Consider the following 25,069-nt stretch of genomic DNA (forward strand, 5'->3'; position numbering starts at 1 on the left):
GTCCCTTTAAAATATATTTAACAAACCTATAACAATGTCCAAGCATTTAAATTAGAAAATTTCACTAACATCTCTACAGGAAAATATTTTCCAAAGAAAGAGAATTCCTTACTATATTGTGGGCATAGAGAAATTACACATACAGAATAGAAATCAGTTTATGTTACTGTCACTATAAATCATTTATTTTCAGAAAAGAAAAATTTGCTGATAACAATGACTTCAACTGCACATATGATTACCGATTTTACCTTAATTCTGAATTACACCATTTACAGTCACAGTTCATTAGCACCCCCTTGTGGTCATGGAAAAATATTTCTCATCAAGGTGCTTACACACCTGAGAGAACTTTTTAAGGTTTGAAGTGCCTTGCTTTGAACAGATGATTTTAAGCCCTATTTAAATAAAAATTTTATTTATTTCTAAATATGGGGCATAAGTACATTTGATATATATATATATATTACAATATATATATGCAAATAAATCCCCAAAATCATGCAGCTCATATAAATGCCATAAAATTTGTGGTAGCCTAAAGAACATCTTACAAGAATACCTCTTCTCTCTTGTACTACTTGCAAAATTATATAGAGGCTTTTCAGCTCCTCATAGCCATGATCTGAGAGCAGTTCCCAATCCAGATTGCATAATAGAATTAACAGGGGTGGTAATAATAATAATAATAATAATACCATCTCTGGGCATCCCACAGAACAAGAAGTCAGAATACCTGGATACAGGTCCAGGAATCAATAGTTTTATAAATGACTCAAATAAAACCAGTGTTTCAAACCTCTGATCTAAAAGCTATATGTAAGGATTCTTCAGTTGGAAGAGAATATATAAAATGGAGAGAAAAGATGAGTCCACATTACCTGGAAGTGTGAGAATGCTAAAATGTTGAGTCAATTTTCAACATTATCTGCCCTGTACAGGAGCTATTATTGAGGAATTACAAGAACCAGGACAGGTGTTTCTTCTCCCAGAGACTTTGAGACCATTTTACAAACGTACCAGATTCACTCATAAAAATATATTATTGTGCAAAATAAACAGTTATCATATAGAAAGAGGTGTGGAAGGACTACATTTTCTTGGAAAAATCACTACCTGATTTGCACAAGGTCTGCTGTCCTATTTCAGTCAGACCCTGGGCATATGGACAGGTATCTATTTTTAAGGTTCTTAGGTAATTAGTCTATATTTTGAAACATTTAAAAATAATCAGCATTTATACCTTTGATGTTTAAAGGTGTTTTGTGAACTTTTGGGCCATGTATGATTACCAAGCTTTTTTAATAAAAAAGGTGATTTTACTGCCAGTAGACACCTAAAAACATTCTATAGTTCATATTAATAAGACTGAATGTAATTGAATGTCAGCAGATATGGTGATTTATAAAGTACTTCATAACCTGTGTATAATGAAAATCCTTGGCACTGAATCCTAATATTTGATGAAACATCATAGTGGCTTTATTTCCAGTAGTCAACTTGACCTAGAACCTTCTATCATTTTTATAGTGGACTGCTTTACCATATTTCTACCTGACTCAAGTTTTCATCTATAATTAAGAAAAAAAATTGTACAATTTGAATTTGAGCTCCTTTTCTTCCTTCAGCTTTTGCTATATTTTCAAGGCAATGAAATGGATATTTTAGCAAATATATCAAATGTGTATATATGCCTGAACATAAACTCTTTGAAAGCAGACACCTGGGGAAACTGACATTTACCATACTGATACTACACTTGCCAAAAATATTTTTTAGAACTTGTCTTTGGAAACTGCTTTTCATACTGGTAGCACATTTTTGAATATCTATTCCTTTGGCAAAACTTTGCTTTGGGTGGTGGATTTGAATTTTTTGAACGGCATTAAAAAGTATTTGCAGCCAAGACTAATGGGTTTAAGCTGGATAATGAGCGATTTAAAATAAAATAAAACAAAGCAAAACAAAATAAGGTGTGGGAGGATATAATCCAGTAATCATAATGGAGGTGTTGTGACACTTGTAAAGCAATCTCAATGCTTTATATTCACACATTTATTAAAAATAATGTTGTAAAAGAAAAATGCACCATCTGACAACAACAAAAACTGGGGAGGGTATGCAACTGTAATTTAAAAAGCAAGCTCATAGTTGATTTCAATCCATTAAAAAATAAAATATTTTCATATTACAATAAAACACTTAATAGGATGCTTTTGACCAAGCATACTTCATAATTACCTTGATAATTAAATATTTCATATGAAGAAAACTGAGAGTGAACAAGAAGTAAAACACAAAATTGTTAAGATCTCTAACATTTTCCCATAGCTTTAAAATGTAAAATTCAAGCTTCAAAGAAAAATTTCTAAGTAATTCTGATAATGTTTGAAGGTATATTTGTATTTATTTTAATGTCAAAAACAGGCTCCCCAAAATTAAATCTCAACCATTCATTTGTCTGGGATAGTGTTAAAGTACAGAACCTGGTTCAAGAGTCTGCATTTCTAATGCGTTCACAGCTGTTGTTGATGCTGCTAGCTCTTGAATAATGCTTTCAGTAGCAAGACTGCAGACTTCAACTTACTCTAGATATTCTCATACAAAATTTGTTCCTTCTCTTCCCAGCTCTTTCAAATATTTGTCCCAATCTCTGGACATGCCATTCATTTTTTGCTTTTTCTCTCTTCCCTGTTTGGTATAAATAAATTAAATAAATTAATTAAAAATCTCCTGCTACTGTAGATTTCCTGAATCTATCCTCTCTGTGGCAGAAATTCTCTCAAAAACCTCTCCACCTTGGCCCATTCACTTCCCGTTCCCACACCTGCAGCTTTCCCTGGGCACCTGATGTCAGAGCTTAGTCTCCAGCTGAGTGTGATTCTGTGTAGTAAAAATGAAACTACACTATCAGTGTCCTGGGCCTATGAAAGTCAGAAAGTTCAATGATTCTGCTGTTAAAAAAATCAGTTCTGCTTAAAACAAACAAAACCCTGAGATATCTAAGGCAACTGTGCTCTAATACTGTAATTCATCTCTGAATAACATCATCTGATAAATTTTGAAATAACATTTCTTTTATGTTTTGGTTACTATAAAAAATATTGGTTCCCTTTATATCAGTTAGGGGTCCACACTAACTTTAAAGGTTATAAGGCAGAAACAGAACATAAAATTATAAATGTAATTATGACTGCATAGAGTGTGAATTGCTTTGAATTAATGGTTGAATTTTCAGATAATATAGGACTCTATCCTGTACAAAAGTTTAATTCAAAATTTGGTAATTGGGACAATAACAGGACAGAAAAGCTCAAACTATGATAACATAGAATTTCAAGACATCTTTGTAATGCTAAGTTTCGAAGAATGAAAGAAAAGACAAAATTATCAGTAAGGTAGGTACATGGAATTATGTGTTATTTGGTAATTCACTTATAATGGAACTTTCCAATCTGAAAAATCTTATGATTGTTGACAATCTATAATGAATCCATCTTAAAATCAACCATAGACATGTGTAAATTATAATCAGAAAAGTCAGTCAGTTCTGAGGCTTTCTGAAAATCCAAGACAAATTTCTGTATGTCTTTACTAGATGTGTCTGTGAATTGCTTCATTTTAACTCTCATTTTAGTTCTCTAGTAATCTGTCCCTAATTATTTAATTCTCTTTGTGGTTATGAAACAGCAGTGACAAGCAAACATGTCAAAAACAATTAAATATTTCTACATGCATCTCTGGTGTGGCATAGAGAGACCTGGTCTGAAAATTGAAAACAAAAATAGAAATATAGATCAATAGTACAGGATGGAAAGCCCAGAGATAAACCCACACACATATGGTCACCTAATTTATGACAAAGGAGGCAAGAACATACAATGGAGAAAAGACAGCCTCTTCAATAAGTGGTGCTGGGAAAACTGGACAGCTACATGTAAAAGAATGAAATTAGAACACTTGTAACACCATACACAAAAATAAACTCCAAATGGATTTAAAGACTTAAATGTAAGACCAGACGCTATAAAACTCTTAGAGGAAAACATAGGAAGAACACTCTTTGACATAAATCACAGCAAGATCCTTTTTGACCCACCTCCTAGAGAAATGGAAATAAAAACAAAAATAAACAAATGGGACCTAATGAAACTGAAAAGCTTTTGCACAGCAAAGGAAACCAGAAACAAGATGAAAAGGCAACCCTAAGAATGGGAGAAAATATTTGCAAACTAAGCAACGAACAAAGGATTAATCCAGGGAGGTGAGTGGTGGACACGCGAATCTTTACCTGCTGCTCCCCATCGCTCACATTACCGCCTGAACAAACCCCTCCACCCCTGCCCCCGGTCCATGGAAAAACTGTCTTCCGAGAAACCAGTGCCTGGGTCCAAAAACGTTGGGGACCACTGGATTAATCTCCAAAATATACAAACAGCTCATGGAGCTCAATATCAAAAACACAAACAACCCAATTAAAAAATGGGTGGAAGATCTAAATAGACATTTCACCAAAGAAGACATACAGATGGCCAAGAGGCACGTGAAAAGATGCTCAACATCACTAATTATTAGAGAAATGCAAATCAGAACTACAAAGAGGTATCAACTCACACCAGTCAGAATGGCCATCATCAAAAATCTAGAAACAATAAATGCTGGAGAGAGTGTGGAGAAAAGGGAACCCCTTTGCACTGTTGGTGGGAATATAAATTGATACAGCCACTGTGGAGAACAGTATAGAGGTTCCTTAAAAAACTAAAAATAGAACTACCCAGCAATCCCACTACTGGGCATATACCCTGAGAAAACCAGAATTCAAAAGGACACGTACCCCAGTGTTCATTGCAGTACTATTACAATAGCTGGGACATGGAAACAACCTGAATGTCCAATGACAGATGAATGGATAAAGAAGATGTGGTACATATATACAATGGAATATTACTCAGTAATAAAAAGGAATGAAACTGAGTCATTTGTAGAGATGTGGATGGACCTAGAGTCTGTCCTACAGAGTGAAGTAAGCCAGAAAGAGAAAAACAAATATCGTATATTAACACATACATGTGGAATCTTGAAAAATGGTATAGAGGAACCTATTTTCAGGGCAGGAACAGAGACATAGACATAGAGAACGGACATGTGGACACAGTGGAGGAAGGAGATGTTGGGACGAATTGGGAGATTAGGATTGACGTATGTACACTACCATGCGTAAAATAGATAGCTAGAGGGAACATGCTATAAAGCACAGGAAGCTCAGCTCAATGCTCTGTGACAACCTAGATGGGTGGGATGGGGCGAGAGGTGGGAGGGAGGTCCAAGAGGGAGGAGATATAGGTATACATACAGCTGATTTACTTCATTGTACAGCATAAAATAACAAAACATTGTAAAGCAATTATACTCCAATAAAAAGGAAAGGAAGGAAGAAAGAAAGAAAGAAAAAGAAAGAAAGAAAGAAAGAAAGAAAGAAAGAAAGAAAGAAAGAAAGAAAGAAAGAAAGAAAGAAAGAAAATTGAAAACCTAGGATCTAACTTTGGCCCCAACACTAATTAACTTGTGATCTTGAACAGGTCAACTAAATTCTCTAACTGCTGGTATCTGATTCTGGGAGAAATTTTTGATGCTAGACAGGAAGATATTAAGAATCCCAAGGGTCAGCTTGGAAAGTAAATCTCATTCCAACATTAAACCCAGCCTCTAAAAACTAGGTTATTGGATTAAGAACCTATGAACCTAAGAACTCTTAAGATTAAACATTTCAGTCCCCACTTTTGGTAGAGAATTCTTGTTTCTCCCTCACTGCTCTTGCTTCTGCCATGGTTCCCATCCAGGACTGTAGCTGCTATAAGCCTGAAATGCAGACTCATTCCCCACATTGGTCTCCTGATACTTTGGTCTCCTGACTTTCTTCTACATCCCCATGCTCATAACTATCTTCTTTACCTTGACTTCTAGCTGCCTAGACTTCTGCCTAATTCTTCTTGCCCAAACCCTCTGGATTCTGAGATTGCTCCATCTGTCTGGGTTCCACCAGCTGCCCAGCCACTCTTCATCACGTGGCCAGTCTCATTTAGTTTTTCAGGGTCCCCAGATCCCATCCAGGAACCAGCCCAGCAGAACAACACAGGTGCTGAAATAACACTCACCTGAAATATCAAGGCCAGTCGTGGGCTGGCGGTCTGAGGGTAACAAACTGAAGACACTATTGCCACAAGGCAAACAGATCAGGCAAGAAAAAAGAAGTGAAGGAGATGGATACGTTGCATCACTTCACTAGAATGCTTTCTTTATTGTCACAAACAGCAGCAGATCAAGAAAACAATTACAGTTTAGACAACTGCCTGCTGATATTAATCCTGAAATCATGGTCAAGAGAAGTTTATTTTCCCACAGTTTATTCAGCTTCTGCTTCTAGGTAAAGTGCCAATATTCATAACCATTATATCCTCCAGGAAGCTCTCATCTAAATATGTGGGAATACATTGAAAGGAAGAGCAGAAACAAACTTCGGCACTGACCATTGAGGATTTATTTGTATTAATCTACATACTCAAATTATTTCCTTTCCTTGGTCTCTACTGCATATTGTGCCTATATTTTACCAAAGCAAAAGCTCAAGTACAACCAATAATAAACAGAAATATGTGTAACAAGCCAATATTTAAACATTAGGACTGCCTCACATCTGCTACCTCTCATTTCAGCAAACACTACTTCTTCAGTCACTCACTATCATTTCTAATGAAGTGTGCATCTGATATTTTGATCATTTGTTTGTGTATTTTTAACAGTAAATCCTTAGAAATATACATTGTTTGTACATTAGAATATGGGTACCTAGATCTACAGAGTTAGAATGTCCAATTGTGAACTAGAATTTGCATTAACAAACTAAAGTCATTCTGGTGCTGCCTTTCCACAGAGGCCACTGGAAAACCACTGCCGTATATTCATTTTAATTTAGTCCCTGTGCCTAAAATGTTAGGGAGGCAAATGTTTGTTTGATGAGCACAGTGTTTTAAAACATGGAGACTGAATTTAAATACTTCTAAACAGAGTATGTCAATGTCTCATCCCAGCTCTCAAAACAACCCAGCAACTCCAGAAGATATTTACTTGCCTGGCCCTAAGGCACTTGAACTTGCTACCTTTGACTTAAGTTATCCCAGGAAAATTATCATTAACAGTTGCAGAGAGGTATTAAATAAATAAGGTAGACAAGTTATGTGCCTATTTATATTACTTAGTTCAAATAAATTTTCTTTTCTTTCAGTTCTGGAGCTATCCAAAAGTTGGACAATCAATACCCATTATTATTTAAATCTAAGAGCATGGATCATCTTTCAATTAAAACATTTTTTTTCAATTATGGATAGACAGCTACATTGGCACCATGGTTTTAAAATAAAGGCAACATACTTTTTAAAATTAATCTGCGTTTTCTGAAAATAAATGAAATCACTCTTGAATATGGGGCATTAGGTATATAAAACTTAAGTAATTTTGAAAATTCAACAAATATTTATTCAATATCTACTATTTTTCATATATTCAATAAAAGGTACTTCAGACCAAAATAGGGTGGCAACAGATTCAAATTAAAAAAATGCATCCTATTTCTAATGTCCCTTGGGGTTAATAGGACCTTTTATATACATAATTAATGCAGATATGTGTGTGCATAGATATAGGTTAATAAATATTTCACTTTTAAATACCTATTGGGCTTCCCTCATAGCACAATGGTTGGGAATCCGCCTGCCAAAGCAGGGGACATGGGTTTGAGCCCTGGTCCGGGAAGATCCCACATGCCACGGAGCAACTAAGCCCATGCGTCACAACTACTGAGGCTGCACTCTAGAGCCCGTGAGCCACAACTACTGAACCCACGTGCCACAACTACTGAAGCCTGTGCACCTAGAGCCCGTGCTCTGCAACAAGAGAAGCCACCGCAATGAGAAGCCTGAGCACCTCAACGAAGAACAGCTCCCGCTCGCCGCAACTAGAGAAAGACTGTGCATAGCAACGAAGACCTAACACAGCCAAAAATAAATAAATTATAAATAAATACCTATTGATTTTCAACTAACAAAAACTTCTCTAATTATAAATATTTTATGGTGTCTTGAAACATATCTGCCATTCTACACAGTATACATAAGCAGGATATTTACAAAAATAACCATGTTTTTGAAGAACCTAGGGGTAAGACAGGAATAAAGACACAGACCTACTAGAAAATGGACTTAAGGATATGGGGAGCGGGAAGGGTAAGCTGTGACAAAACGAGATAGAGGCATGGACATATATACACTACCAAACGTAAGGTAGATAGCTAGTGGGAAGCAGCTGCACAGCACAGGGAGATCAGCTCGGTGCTTTGTGACAGCCTGGAGGGGTGGGATAGGGAGGGTGAGAGGGAGGGAGACACAAGAGGGAAGAGATATGGGGACATATATATATGTATAACTGATTTACTTTGTTATAAAGCAGAAACTAACACACCATTGTAAAGCAATTATACTCCAATAAAGATGTAAAAAATAAATAAATAACTGTTTTAAAGTAGAAATGTCCAAAAAGAATAGGCAGGGCAGGTGTACTAAACAACACTCTCTCAAAGGAAAGAGGGGGTTTCAGCTCTGAATATTCACTAATTTGCAGGCTCAGTATTTTTTAAAAGGTAAGTATTAATATTTAGCCCTATAAAAATGGAACCAACAACTAAACAATCATTTTTGTCTTTTTTACTTCATTTTATAATATATACTTATTTTAAAATCAAAACCAAAGTCTTCAGCCACTAACACTGTTCTGATTTACAATAGCCAGGACATGGAACCAACCTGAATGTCTATCAACAGATGAATGGATAAAGAAGATGTGACACATATATACAATGGAATATTACTCAGCCATAAAAAGAAATGAAACTGAGTTATTTGTAGTGAGCCTGTTATACAGAGTGAAGTAAGTCAGACCCAGAGTCTGTTATACAGAGTGAAGTAAGTCAGAAAGAGAAAAACAAATACCATATGCTAACACATATATATGGAATCTAAAAAAGAAAAAAGGTACTGATGAACCTAGTTGCAGGGCAGGAATAAAGATGTAGACATAGAGAATGAACTTGAGGGCACGGGTGGGAGGGGGAACCTGGGGCGAAGTGAGAGTAACATCGACATATATACACTACCGAATGTAAAACAGCTAATGGGAAGCAGCCGCATAGCACAGGGAGATCAGCTCCGTGCTTTGCGATGACCTAGAGGCGTGGGATAAGGAGGGTGGGAGGGAGGCTCAAGAGGGAGGGGATATGGGGAAATATGTATATATATGGTTGATTCACTTTGGTGTACAACAGAAACTAACACAGTATTGCGAAGCCATTATATTCCAATAAAGATCTATTTTTTTTTTTAAAAGTAAGCCTTCACATATGTCTCTAGTTTCTAAATGCACAGTAAGGGAAATCTACCTTGTTTTGCACCTCCATGAGGACTTGGTGTTTATAACTGTTTCTTTCATTAATCAACCAATGTAGCCTAAAAACAATCTGCCTCTCTTTTTTGTTATTAGATAGTTCATTTTAACTCAGGGATAAAAACGAGCCATTACATTTAGTCTCATTCCAAAATATTCTGGGACAATCACCATTTTTATACTGTCAGTTTTACCTAATTGTACTTGTGTCAATGGGTCATGTAACATCTTGGTTCTGGAAAAACTGAACTTTCCAGTTTGGTAGCCATAAAAAAGTTTAAAATTACGTTATCTCAGGAGAAGTAATTGTTTGTATAATTTGCAGCTCATGGACATTGAATGTGAATGAATCTGATATTCAGACCCTTTAATATTGTGGCAGTTACTCTTGAACTTGCAAGATGGCTTTGGCAACATCCCAAGCCTCAGTGCAAAGGGTGTTAGGCATTTATCTATTCATATCCTAGGTTGAGCAACAAAAGTGCTTTTGTTCAAAGAATAACTAACAGATGAGTAATGAAGTCACTTACCCAAAGCCAAATTCCATTTTCAATAAGAGGAGGTTTGGATTGTATAATTTCATCAAACAACTATGTTGGAATTTAGATTTTCTAACCGAAGTCAGAAGGCAACTGTTCTTTCAACCAGAATATTCTTTCTCAAGAATATACCAGCAATCCATAAAGTATTTTTCATCTGTTCAGTTTTTTCAGAAGGGACTCAAACTTGTGTTATATTGTAAGCTTAACGCCTAAAACAAATTGATGTTTTCCCTGTGTATTGTCAATAGAGTTTTTTTTTATTAGAGTTTTTGAAAGCTGAGGGGGCTTCTCTGTTATTGCTTGCTTTTGCTTTGCTTTACTTTCTTTTTAAATGTTTTTAAATGTTTATTTGGCAAAAGAGTCACGGTGAAACGAGGAAGGCAATTCCTTAAGAATCTTTTTCCAAACTTAAAATTCCTGTGACCCTTACTCTGCTGTCTAAATAAATGTGCCCTTAAGTCATGATGCAAATGAAGTCAGGATCCATCCTTTATCAAAGCTCCATTGAGGTGTGCTCTTAGGGTATTAAATATACCTGTATGTTCAACAATGCATCTTTACTTATCATAAAAATACCCAGAGCTTAGAGAGGGGTAAATTGGTACTAACTTCTGTGTAGCACCCTTGGTGGGTTCCTCCCAGCTCAGGAAATTTGTCCCTTCTCCTAAAAATAAGAATAAGCTTTAAAATAAAATAAATAAAAATATGTCCTTCCTTCTTTCATGGAGACATCTGCAATTTTTGCCCATGGAAAAGTGTCAAGCTGGTTACGGACACATTTTTGTTTTTTTTGTTTGTTTTTTTTTTTGCGGTACACGGGCCTCTCACTGTCGTGGCCTCTTCCGTTGCAGAGCACAGGCTCCGGACGCGCAGGCTCAGCGGCCATGGCTCACGGGCCCAGCCGCTCTGCTGCATGTGGGATCCTCCCGGACCGGGGCACGAACCCGCGTCCCCTGCATCGGCAGGCGGACTCTCAACGACTGAGCCACCAGGGAAGCCCTATGGACACATTTTTACTACATGTATTTGCACAACTTTAGTTGTTTATGGGAATTAGCAGTGTTCCAGCCACAAATTATTTTTTCTCAGTTACCATTTTTAGGGAATTTTTGACAGATTTCTTTGCCTAATTTCACACACATTTTCTATTGCCTTTTCCATCACTTTTCTTCTTTCCCCAGCAATATTTCTTTATAATAAATTTTGATTTTTACATGATTATGTTACTTTTGGTGTCATGTGTCTACAAGGTGCCTTTCTTGTAAACTCCAGCATCCATGATAGATGACTTCTCCGCAGGGTGTACCTAAGCAGCTAGCAGTCTTGGTCTCTGATAAATGAATCTGAAGCTTAAGCTGCTTTTTATTTTACTTGTTCCCTTTTTAGCCTGTTTCTTTATAGTCCACATTCCATTATTACTATTATTATTATTTCTCAATTTTGAAGTTTTTCTCATAACCCACAGCCAGTGAAAGGATTATTTCTAGTTTCTAACTATAAAAGATTGTTATTTATTTACATGGTACCCAGTAATCAGGATGTGTTCAGAACATGGCACATACAGTGAAAATGATAAAATAACCTTGTCTTAAATCTATAAACTTTTTCAGAAAGAGCACAAAAGAATAGTTACTAATAAAATTTATGTTTAAGGTCATAAACGGTGGATCAATGTATCAGTAAGAGCATATGCCTTTTCTTTTTTTCCTATAACCGCAGCAGTTTATCTAATAGTTTTTCACTATTCTTTGAATCCTCAGGTAATGACTATAGCTAAAGACAGGACATTAGGTCATCCAGTTATCTGATTTATTGTTATATGTTCCACATGTTTATATTTTCAGATTTTTCACTATGATGGCAGAAAATCTAGACCTGGAGGAGGCTCTTAGACAAAGTTTCTCTAACATTCATTTTTCCCTAACAGATACTTTGTGTGGTCTCTCGTACATTCATTGAAATTCAAAGTAATTAATTGGAGTAAAGCCTTGTATTTGTGCATGCGTTCTGAGTAATTAACTGAAGTGAAACACATGTATTGCTAATCTTGCATGCTGTGAATAAGATAGAAATAAAGACATCCATCAAACTAGATTATTTCATCAGAGAGGCACAGAAATATCTCCACAGCTTTTGGGCTCATTTCAATTGTATCAGAGCCTCTCATATCACAGGTTTAAGTGAGGCACTATTTTCCCCCATTAAAAGTAAAATATGAAAGTTTGAGAGTATACTAGTCAGCATGTGAAAGGAATCACGATGTATTTAAAGGACTCCTCACTAGTAAAATTAAAGAAACGAAAGGCATGTATGTGCTTATTGATCTATTCCTCAGACTTAGACATGTAAACACAAATCTGAGAGGAGCAGCTGGACCCTCATATCTATTATCAAATGTCCCCAAAGGATTCCTCTGGCCTCTCTAAATCCTTTAATTGATAGAAAGAATGGAGAATGACGGTGCTACCTTCCCTATGTGAAAAGGAATCTAATTGATGACCCACAAAAAAACGACACTTGCTACCTTTTCCTCAAGTTAACATTCCTCCTTCCAATAAGAATATAGGTTCTAAAAGTAACCTGCTTATTCAAAAAAGAAAAGACCCGCTTACTCTACCATTTTGTGGTTAGTTATTCAGAATTGCCCCTAGTAATATAAAGGATTCAGGTCATTCACTAGGACTAGAGAAGAGCAGAATAATACCAGAAGTTGTCTCAGAATAATGAATGATTTGACAAAAAATGATTTCTTAAAAGCCAAAGTTACCATTTCAGGAAATTCATTCTCCTGTGGTTCAGTGAGCCATGAGGGAGGTGGACTAAACAGAGTGAGAATAAATCAAAATCGGACCTTTCATGGACATAGAAGCTTTTCCTTAGGTAGCTCAAAAAGCTGCATGAAACACTATTTCTCGTATCAGTCATTGTGTGATAAATGTACTTATTTTCTTCTTAAAGACTAAGTGAAAAACTGTAAACTTAAGTGATTCAAAACAGAAATATATATCCATATCCATAACAGCTTAAACCAGCAAAAAACTTCCTATGTAATTACTTATAATTACTTTAGCAATTAGCTGTGGAAAAGAAAAATTTGATTTTAATAAATATTTTGGTTTTTTCTTCCTTCTGTTGTATATTTAGGGAATCATGTAATATCTATTCATTTTGATGGGTCTTCAAGTTGAACATAAAATAAACGTGACTTTAGATTCTCAGACTTCAGAAATCTACAGGTAGAGTTGTTCAACCACAAATGCAAAGAGGTAGGAACTTGCAGATTCACAACAAAATGGCTGAACCCTACACTCTGCATAAATTGGACAAGCAAATATTTATATCCTAAAAAACAAACTGGACAAAGTATTAAATAGTGATACTGAAAATGACATATATTTATTGAACAGAATTCAAATATTAAAGGAATATCTCTACGCTTTAAAATTTTAATTGTAATTGCTAGATCAAATGGCAGCATTAATGATACATAAATTGAAAAAAAAATATATGTTAAAGTAGGGAAAAATCCAAACAATAGGAAGTTGGACTATCTTATAACTAAAAATATTATTAAAATGCATAATATAGATATCTATTGGCCTACAACCACACATTCTAAAAGAAGATGCAGAAAAAAATATGTGTAATACTTGTGTAAAAAAAAAAATAATTCAATTCAAGAGATTTTGGGTTCATTCTGGCAGTCAATCATGTGATTGTCTCCCCCAGCATTTCCACTGAAATATTTCCCAATGAAATATCCATGGAAACATAACAAACAATATAATTTCTCAACAGCATGGAAAATTAAGAAGTTCCATCAGCTAACTGAACGTCTCTTGAAGGAATTCTTCCTAAGTGGAGTGTGAATGAAATAAGCTGAGAAATGATGAGAAGCAGCCAACTCATGGGGGGAACTTCTCTCTCCTCAGTGGCTATTCTCTGCCTCCAAGGACCCCCTACCACAGAGATGTGGGACCTCACAACAGAAACACCTCAATACTGTATTATTCATGACATCTCCTGAGATTGCCAGAGTTGTCGCCTACTCTTTCATCAAGGCCTCCCTTTTTACGACTCTTTGGAAGGCTGAGCTCACAGTCATCCAACATGCCCAGAGGCACAAGAAGAATGGCGGCTTACGAAGGGAAGAAACAAGAATACTTGGAGCATCAGAATTGAGAATACCAGGAATGAATTTAAAGAATAAAATTCCAGATCAATCAGAGCACTGCCCCTACTCCTTGGGGATAGAGGAAAGAGTGGAGACAGAGACAGTTTTCCCTTGGGAAGGGAAAGCAGCAGAGAATGTCCTCTCCTTCCCAGAAATCCTTTGTTACTCTTAAAGCAAAGCAATGAGATAGAAATAATTGTATCTGTTCCAGAGGGAGACTAACGAAGCTCAGAAGGATCAATACTTGGCCCCAAATCACATGAAGGTGATAATGAAATTCTGAACACACATAATCAAACTTAGTCCTCCAAATAATGAAGTCAGTGCTTTTAAGTATAGATGCCAAAGATAAATTTAGTCAAATGGCAGCATCAATGACCAATACATTGGAAAATACATATGTTTTTATATAGTTTTGTTTTCAAACTAATGGTTTCTTTATTTGACTAGTGGTTCTGGTGTCCACTGAGCCAGTGAAAGAGGTAAAATTATAACTACTATTACTTTTTCCCCCTAATCTCAATAGTTATTTCAAGGTTTATGACTTACAATAATATTATGATGTATTAACAGGAAATATATATATATATATATATAAACAAATAAAACCATTAGTCTTCTGGGAGTACCTCATCACCAGGATCTACCACTGTTTTAGTAGTTGTTTGGTGGTGGGATTTAAGTTGTCTCTACCATTCTTCTCTCAACCCTTTCAGAAGAGGAGTAATACCTGTAAGTACACAGACTTCTCAATACCTTGTTTTACATATAATACAAACTTTAAAGTATTTTTTAATTGAAGATTAATTAGTCCTAGGTGGTTTAGGCTTAATGGTTGTGGGATACCTTTTGAATTCCTCCTGAAATTCCTACTCTAAATGGTATTTCTACCTAAATTCCATTTGGTAGAAAAATCAATGCTTTCAACCGAGGGCAACATCATTTCAATTTTTACCAAATAGGAATTTAAGTGCTGCTAAATTCACTGCCAGGAAGGACAAACATAGACAAGGGAACGTAAATCTGAATCACTTTCCACTAACTACTGGAGATCATTTTTATTTTAAACAGGATACTCTTGCTGATAATCTAATACACAAACTTTCACAGAATGCAATTTATGCAATTAGGTCATTATTAAGTGTAGCGCCCTGTATCTTCTACAGACTACTAAATATGCCCTCTTGTATAGTAATCAGCGACCTGTAAGGAGGATGAAATGCTTTTTCCATAAGACAGGTAGAAAAGCAATTGGTCTAGGTTTTGCATTAAGTAGCCTTTGATTTGATGCTTGATATTGTTTTTAAGCTGTGTGACTGTTATGTTATTTTGTAGCCTAAACCACAAATGACTCCTGGCAAGACCTCATACCATTAACAACAAGATTAGCAAAGGAAAATTCAAAAACACTCATGGGGATTGTTTGTACTGTTTTTTGTTGGGTATGTTTTTGCTCAGTGGGATAGAAGACAGTTTAAAACAACACTGCGTGAAAAAAAGAAGCGATTGACCGCAGGTTGCAAGTATGCTTCAGTGAAGCAGAGGTTTCTACAGCTCCTCTCAGCAAAGGGGAGGTTTCTAACGGTCCCCTGCTGACTTCAAATGTGTTCACAGCCTGCACCCAGCAGCCACAGTGGAAACTTACTGGTGTGATAATAATCACTTAGAGTGAGACTGAGGTGCCGACCCTTTTCCCCCAACCAGAAATCCCCCGAGTAAAAGCTTTATCCCCTGGGGAGACACAGAGATACAAAGACATGAAAACAGGTGTGTGTTTCCCTGACACTTAGAAAAATTGGGTATGGACAGCTTTTCACTCTTGATATCTTCAGAATCAAAAAGTTACCACAAGCATAGCATTACCCGAGCTTTAGGCATCTAACTTAGAAGTGCCTTAAAAATTTGTTGAGAACATCTTTAATATGTGAAAAGGGATAATTTTTGTTAAAGGAAAAATTAGCTGCTGAGAGAGGGAGAGGGAAGGAGAGAGACAGAGATGGGGTGGAGAGAGAGAGAGACAGAGACTTTACATAAAATCCTGGAACAGCATACACCAATAGAGTCATAGTTATTGCCTCTGGCACATGGGGGCAGGGTAGAGTAGGAACAATTCCTTTTACTTTTTAAATTTCTGCATCACTGGCATTTGTTGCAATCACCATATAGTACTTTGGTAATTATTTTTAAAGACTATTTTTACGGTCACTTTGAAAAATTTCCTCTAATGAAGGCGAACTTTGTTCTCTAAGAAACCTGCCTTAACTTTTTGCCAAAGGTGAGGTTTAAGTAAACACACATAATAAAATGCCTTTCAAGGTTCAACTTCCTATGGATCATTAAATTCAGGAAGGTGATTTTTTCTTAGATTCAACATTTGTATATCACTTTTCAGATAACAAAGTGCTTTGCTCATTTGTGACCATATTTTATGCAGCAACAATCTTCTGGAGTGGATATTATACTAATTTTAAGGAGTGGTATAATCAAAGCAAATAGGAAAATGTCAAAGTCCAAGAAAACACCATATATGATAAAAAAAATACTTTTGCTACATTACACTGAGTTCTCATGGAATACAGTCAAACTCTAACAGAGAATCCCTAAATGCTAGTGCCTCCACAGTATCGATGATTCACTTCTTTGGGAAAATTTCATGAGGAATAAATAAATGTAAGACAGGAGAACACAAAAGCAGCTTTAGTTGGCAGACAGGTGAACTTGGTGCTGGGCCCTCACAAATCAAGACGTTCTCTCACACGTCCTTATTTTGCACTCCAGCCAAACACACATAAGATTGGAAAACAAAATTTCTAGGAAACCGATAGTATGTTCTCTCTACAGATGTGGCTGCCAGTGCTGGGGCAAAACTAAACTTTCCCTTGGATTACAAAGGTCTGTGAAACTCACCTTACAGCTTAGTGAAGGACACGTTTTAGAATCACTTGTAGATGGTTTAAAATTTATAGATCCCAGAGCAGATCAAACTGAATCAAAATTTCTGGGGTTCAAGTCTTAGCATGAAAATGCATGTAAAATACATGTTTATATATAGATCCCCAAAGGTCATTACCATGCCCCAATTGTAAGATGTTTGCAGAGAAGTTTAGAATAATAAAAAGAAAGCAAAAGTATCTGGTAGAGAAATAATTTTAAAAGTATATACTCCATGTTTCCAGTTCCCAAATTGCAGATTGTTTACCTGCAATTGATAAATTGAATGCAACAATCAACTGAAATTGTGCGCTAAAATAATGTTCATTCAAATCGTATCTGCCCTGGCATAAGGTCGCCATCGTAAAGTGGGTTATTTGCTAAGTTTCTTTCTTTAGTGTGCAAGCGTTTTTAATTTTGTAAAAGTTAAATGTCAGAAACTTTTTATGTAAAATCTAAAAAATTCATCAGAAAAGTAAATTCCAATTAAATGAACAGTTTTCTGTTTATAAGCATATAGATAGAACCCTATGTCTGTCAACAAAGCAATTTTATGACTAGCATATGTGACCTAATAGTATAAGCCTTGTGTATGCATATTGGTTCCGTCAAGAGAACTTAGGATTTTGTGGATGTTCCGTCATCACTTCCAAATTCCTGTACACGGGGGAGAAGGAGTTAATTCTATAAATACACATATATATGTATAAGAAATTGAGACATACACATATTAGTAAGTTAACAGGAGTCTGTAGCTAGGCCAGGAATAGAATCCAGGTTACATATTTTTAGACTAGTGCCGCTTTGACTTTCACACACAATATGATACTTACCCATATACTTTAAAAGGACACAGCTTTCAACAAGGAGAGTAGCAGGATGGAGAAAAATTGTGTAACCCTAGGACTGAATAAAAATCTGCGTGGCACAGGCATATGTATCTTTGAAGTCGTCTCTAAACCACCCATGCAATCCTTCAGATTTTTTTCTTCCTCCCCCAGCTCTGTTCTCCACTTCCCCACACTCCCCTAACTCTCAAGGACAACAATAACAACAGTTACTTATACTCTAGGCATGATTTTAGGCACTTCACATAAATTATTCTATTTAATGGTCACCATAATCCTACAAGATAGGTATTATTCCCAGTTTATAGGTAAGGAAACTGAGCCTCCATGACATACCAAAAGAGAACTTGAGTTCTTTGGACACATTCCTCGGGGTAATGAAAAGTTGATCAGTCAGCTTTTTCTGTTTGAATTTGGATTTACTTCACATTCTTTCAGGTGACCGACCAGATAAAGAAGGGAAGGATAACTCAATGGAGACCAATGGGACCTCAGAGTGTCGCTCCTAGTTCATATTAGGAAAATATTAAAGGAGTTATCAAGAGGCAATAGAGACTAGTATAAAAGTAGGAATTTCGGGATTCCACAGTTAGGTTGAAATTTAGCTAGCAATTTAATAGCTCTGCAATTTAATAACTTTTAGACCTTGGGCAAATGACTTAAATCCCTATTATTATTTCCTCTTCTTCAAAAAAGAAATTAATTGTTCCTATCTCACATGGTTGTTGTGAGGATTAAGAGAGACCATAATACATGTTAATATTTAGTTCTTCACATGGCACATATCTAGTGCTTGATAAATACCAGATGCTGCTATTCTAGAAAGGCTCACATCGTTTGAGCCCTTGGTGAGGAGTCTGTACCACTGGGGATGATTATCTTCTCTGTTATCAATAACGGTAGGCAGCCAATCACAGAACCACCTCTGGTCGATCACATTTCCTCAAATAGTATATTAATACTTAACATGACAGGAAGAAAGATTTTCTGCACATTTTATGTAGGTCTACATTGGTTTGGAGTTGTTAAAATACTCAACACTCATCGAGCACTTCCTATTATCCAGGCTCTGTTTAATTCTCGAATGCCATGAGGAAAGATGCCATCATTACAGAGAACTTCACCGTTTAATAAATAACAGCTAGTAAGTGTTGAAGCCAGGACTCCCATCCAGATCTTCTGGCCATAGGGTGCATTCGCTCTAGTGTTTCTTGCTAGGCTGTGTATTTGATAATTTCATTCCCATCCCTCTGCTCACACAAAGCATCTATAAACTTGCTTTATTACTCTCCATTCCCAGCATTTTAAAGCTTTGAGATGTCATATGGAAAGACATCATCTAGATGGAGTCAAGGAAAGGGATAAAGGAAGATCTTGATTTCTTATTGCCTGGCAAGACCTTTGCCTTGGGATGACAGCATGCCAGAGTTCCACACCTGATCACACTGTTTGTTTCTCTGTGCTCCTTATGTCAAGTCAGCACATTACCAATGTCCTTTGAGTCTAAAAAATTGAAAAAGAGTAACCATAAAATGTGATACTGCTCATTAAATTCAAGGTAGAATAAAAACCTTGTATAAATAAAATTTAGTGTTAATATATTACCCTTCATGGTAAAAAGAGTTAAGAAGAGTGCATTTTAATACAGTGAAAAGCTTTCAACATTAAAAATCAGGCTCCTGGTTGGGCGGTATGCGGGCATGCTAGTGTTATCACAGTACAGTGTCTTCATGAAAGCGTTTTGCATACCTGCAAATTAACCCAAGTTTCTAGCCACTTATATTACATAAAACAAGATACGTTTCAAGGCTTCCAGTGTCATCTGCAATTAGTTGATCCCAGAGAGTGAGAATATTAGTAAATGAGGATTGTAATTAAGTGCTCTTTCTTGCATGCACACACACACACACAGAAAGAGAACAAGAGCTTTTTCTCAGTATATGATTTATGTGACCACATGAGTTTAGCCTCATTTGTTCCTAGTCTTAGAGTTGTGTCTAAGACCTGGGAGGGCCATGAGGGCCCCAGTGGCCTAAGTAGTCTCATCCATTTACTCTACAGTGCTGTATATATATTGTCATCTTCAATACGTACCACGTGTCCCAAGGCTGAGAGGTACTGACTGAAATATCGTTCAGGGCTCTAGTTCAGTTTGTAAGTATATTAATCACACACACACACACACACACACACACACACACACATACATACACTTTCAATGAACAACATGTACAATTTGTAATTATGTTTCCCTAGGTTGTGTTTGTTCTGATTATTTTATTGAATTCTAATTTTATGTTTTTTGGCTCTTTTAAAAATAGGGCTTTAAATTATGGATTTTTTAATTTTTTGAGTAATTCATTCTTATTATTTTACAGAGGTATCTGTCCATGGAGAGGCTAGGAGTGGGGCATGGTCCTTCATCATAGTTTGATGACTACTCCAGGCTACATCTACCTAGATTAATAGGAAGTTGAGCCTCTGCTCTCCTTCCCTGATGGAATCTCCCCATGCTTATTTATATTCAGAGTCAGGCTTGATTTTATTCTTCAACATTCAAGCCAAAGCTCATATCTAACCCCTTGAAGTCAGAGGAATTATGGTCACTTCCTGATGGCATGTAGCCATGATACTGGTAGTGTCACCAAACCCAAAAGTGTTTTGTGTGAAATCTGGCTTGTAGAAGTCACGCTTCCACGTGGCTAGTGCTAGAGCATCTTCTCCTTGACTGCTAAAACCTTACCAGGGCTGCCAAGGTTAAATGCTATTTCTGCCCATTATAGTTTTGTGAAGCCTTGACTGTCAAAACACTTTTTTCATTGTTACCCTCAGCCTGGGGTGCCAGTGTTCAGGCTTGTTGGATAGCCTTACGTAGGCTGCCCACAGGTTAATAGGGACAGCGTGTGTTCAGTGTTCCTCATGGATTCCATTGCCTCATGGATTCAGGAACATCACTCTAATTCACCCACCTGACCTGGTATAGGGATTAACCCAACAGCCCCATTTCTTCCTATGTTAATGCTGACTTTATCTTAGAGAGCAATTGCCCTTATATGCCACAAGCCCTAGGTTGAGACTACTGCAGCTTATCCCAACAAATTTCAACAATTTCGAATCTCAGGTGGGAAGTGTTCAGGGTCTTGATCCCTTTTCTACCAAATAGCAATCAGGCTTGATCAGCTCCTTCGCCAGCAGGCTTCAAGCTTGGCTCATTAACAGACTTTTGCCACAGAATATACATCACATATATTAATTCTGCTTTCCTGGAAATCCCCTTACATATTTAAAACTTTTTGTTAACCTTAACATTTTTCATACATCACGGTTCATTTTAGACTTTAGCACCTCTGACATTATCCTGACAGTATCACTGTAATGTGTAAGTATGTGATCTTTCTTCTCGTGTTTTGCCAATTTAAAATCTGATCCTGTCAGTAATTTCCTGGGAAACTACACTGATTTTTTTCAATACTTTGTTCTGATTTTTTTTAAAGCAGCCAATATGCAAGTGCTTGGGTCACTTGTACCAATTTCCTTAATAACTTTCTTTACCTTTTACTGGGTGAAACTATCAGTGAGATAAGAATTTATCACATGCTCTGCGGTCAAGAAATGAGATTTTCAACTGAATGTGTTCTTGAAGTCTAGCTTTGTCATTTGCATTAGGTGAATTTAATCTATTCACTTTCCTTGGTCAGGTCCTCTCTAGAACATTCCTACAATGATAATAATAGTTAATATTTATTGAGTACTTCCTTTATGCCAGGGATTTCATGTTTAATCTCATTTAATCCTCAGAGCAACACTGTGAAGAAGGTATTATCATCATCCACATTCTGTAGGTGAGGAATTTGAAGCACAGAGAGATTAAAATAAATTGTCCAGAGTCCCCCAGCTGTGAGTGACACAGTCAGGATAGGAGTGCAGGCAATCCTGGTAACCGCTAATGATATACTGCCAAAGTTTGTTTCTAATCTCCTTTCAGCTTCACATAAATACTCTCCACCATTCTATTGATTTTCATGAGGAATATATCTTTCTAGCACTCAGCTCTACTCTACCTTTCATAATAAAATTCTCTTTCTGTGAAAATAAAGGAAACCTCATTTAAAGTGGAGTGGCAAAGTCCTGAAGGGGGAGCTCTCAAGCCTGATTCACCCACCGCAGCTTTCAGACCCCAAAAGGAAGAACGTTTCCTTCTGACCCAGCGACAAGCTGCCCAGAGCCTGAAGCCAATGAAGAACCACCACAGCCTTCCCCAGTTTCCTTCTTTCCTTTTTAAAAGCAAGCCCTTCTCCTGTTCTCCAGACTTACCTGTGACTCGCTACAGTTGGCTTGTTCCAGATTTCAATTCTCTGCTTTTCCTGCGTAAACTCATTTTGCTGGTAAAATAACTGGCTCTTTTGGGTTTTTTAAGGTCAATATTTCCTTTGAGTCAAGGGTATTCATATCTTTTCATGGTGTATTCCAGCAGTAAAATCCCTCCTTCCAAGCCTCTCAGGTTATATTCACTTCCTTATGTCACAACCTCAGTTTCATTTTGTTTATTAATCATGTTTTTCAACTACTCTGGACCCTAGATATTGCACGGGGGCGGGGGGGCGGGAAACCACAGATGGTCTGACTAGATTAATCTAATGAAATTCCCTCAAAAGTATATTAGGTTTTGATAAATACAGGGAAGATGATATCCCTCTCTCTCCCTATTATTTATCTTAAATAATTTTTAAGTGAGAATGTTGAAAGAAGTTTCATTTGTAAGGTTAAAGTTAGAAGAGATTGGAATTCATCTAATTCAACATCTCATATAACCTTTGAAAAAATGATACTTGAAAATGTTAAACGACCTGACTATGGTTAAAGAGTTAATTCCTTAAATTGTTTTTTCCTAAGCAATGCTTTCAGCATGTGATCAATAGTTAAAATGATATTTAGCTTTAAATTTATTTATATTAACTAGCATCTTTTAGTTAATCATTTCCTCCAATTTAATAGGTAATAAATTAAAAATATACTTTTTTATCATTTTGTATTGTTTTGATAGATATTGTTTTAATTATATTAATAGTGGTAGATTCAGAATGAATAAGTGACTAGGTATTGTGACATAAAAACTTCTACTTTAATTAGGCAACACGTATTCTGGAAAATACATGTGAAAGCAGTATACACAAAAATTCTGTAGTTTCTGATGAATAAAATTTTCTAAAAATGTCAAATATAGGCAAAAGGAGAATAATAAAAATAGAACACTGGTTCTAAAAGCAATCTCAACAAGAGGGAAATAACTATTCAGTGGAAAAACATATAACCACCTCTTTCTCAATTAGTTTTTCTTTCCCTGCTTTGGAAATACAACAGATTTCTTCTCTAATTTGAGTAACACTGTATTTGATAAGAGTATACACCCATTACCTGTGGTTGTTTAATTCATTATTTTGCCATAAGTGTTATTGATTGGCACACTTTATTAAAAATATTGTTTTTAAATGTAAGCATTGGCTTTAAAAATGAACAGAGCATTATGAAGAAAAGGTTTTCAAAATCTACAATTTGATGATAAAAATCTTCATGAGAAGGTCAATCTGAGTATCCAGGAAGTTGAGAAAATTAAAAATTGACAGAAAACTCTCAATTTTCAAATGTGACATAGTTTTAATTATAACCAAACTCATATAGGATCTTCATTTTTAAAAAAATTCAAAGATGATGTGGAAAACATCTGTGGGTTTCTTTTCCCCCCGTGCAATATCTAGTCTCGTAAGCCAACTAATATGGTGGGATTTACCTGTATTCTATTACACAAGGAGCTTATCCTCAGTAAGGAAGAGACTAGTAGCAGACTAAAAGTATCCACCTGATTTTAAGACCTATGATTTCAAACCTGGAAAGGGATATGTTTCAGAAAGGTAATAGTTTGCCTTTTAAAATTAAAAAAAAAAACAAAACAGTATTATGATCATTACAACCAATTTGGCTTCAAAGATGTCCTCAGAAAAGCTGGAGTTTCCATTGAAAGAAATACTATGTCCAGAATCAGAAGTGCTTGAGTTCTAGGCCTTAATTTGCAGCCAAAAATACTTTCAGTAAATTGAGGCAAGTCATTTACCTGTTTTAATAACTTTCTCATCTATAAAACTGAAATGATGCTAATTTTTGTACAGTCTTTATCATTTATTTTAGTTTTATTTCTGTATTCATGTCAAAAATAAATTTGAGGCAGCTTCCAAAATAAATAGAAAAACTTAAGCAGGAAAATTAGAACAAGAGGGAAAATATAGAGAGTTAAATTAAAGAAAGTCAGGGAAAATGTTGGTAGATAGTTTGCACGGCATTATATTTTGGTGTAATATTTTCCACAGCTAATAACTCTCATCTTAGTGTGAATTAATATATTTGTCTTTGCTGTCAAAGACAAGTTTTCATAGTGCGAAAGAGTAGAGAAAGCATAAAAATCCTTAAATTCCTAAGTGACATAAGAGAAGTAAACATTCTTTAATTTTCTTCCAATTTTGCTTCCACTGGACTATACCTGAAAACAAAGGAGCAAGTTTCTAAAACTTAATGTGGGCCAGTTGTGTTAGTCTCTGCCTATGTATGAAAATTCTCATATAATTTTTAAAATAAAAATGTCATAATTCCAAAAGTTAAAATATCTTTTCACTGATGCCGACGTAGTAAAAATTCATATAAAATACTTGCTTTTCTGACACTATCACCATTAAAACATATAGAACCTTCATGTGTAACTTTCGAATACTTTCATTTTTTGCCACTCTCCAGTTTTTTTCTTCATTAGCCCCAAAGTATAAGAAGCAGTTTCCAATGTCTTACAAATGCACTTCCTTCCAATCCAAAATGAGCCTTAATGATGTTAGCATTAGAAACTAGTTCCATAGCAAGTGTTACAGGAGATTTTACATGGACACACATTTCTAGAGAAATTATGTTATAACTCACAATAGTACAAAGAAACTCACATGAAATTATCTTTTGTGTCTGGTAGGAGAAATAGGAACACTTCAAATACCTTGAGGGTGTTTCTTAAGAGCTCTCCCTAGGTCAATTAAGTTGTATTATTT

This window comes from Phocoena sinus, chromosome 7, assembly GCF_008692025.1.
Source record: "Phocoena sinus isolate mPhoSin1 chromosome 7, mPhoSin1.pri, whole genome shotgun sequence".
NCBI lineage: Eukaryota > Metazoa > Chordata > Mammalia > Artiodactyla > Phocoenidae > Phocoena > Phocoena sinus.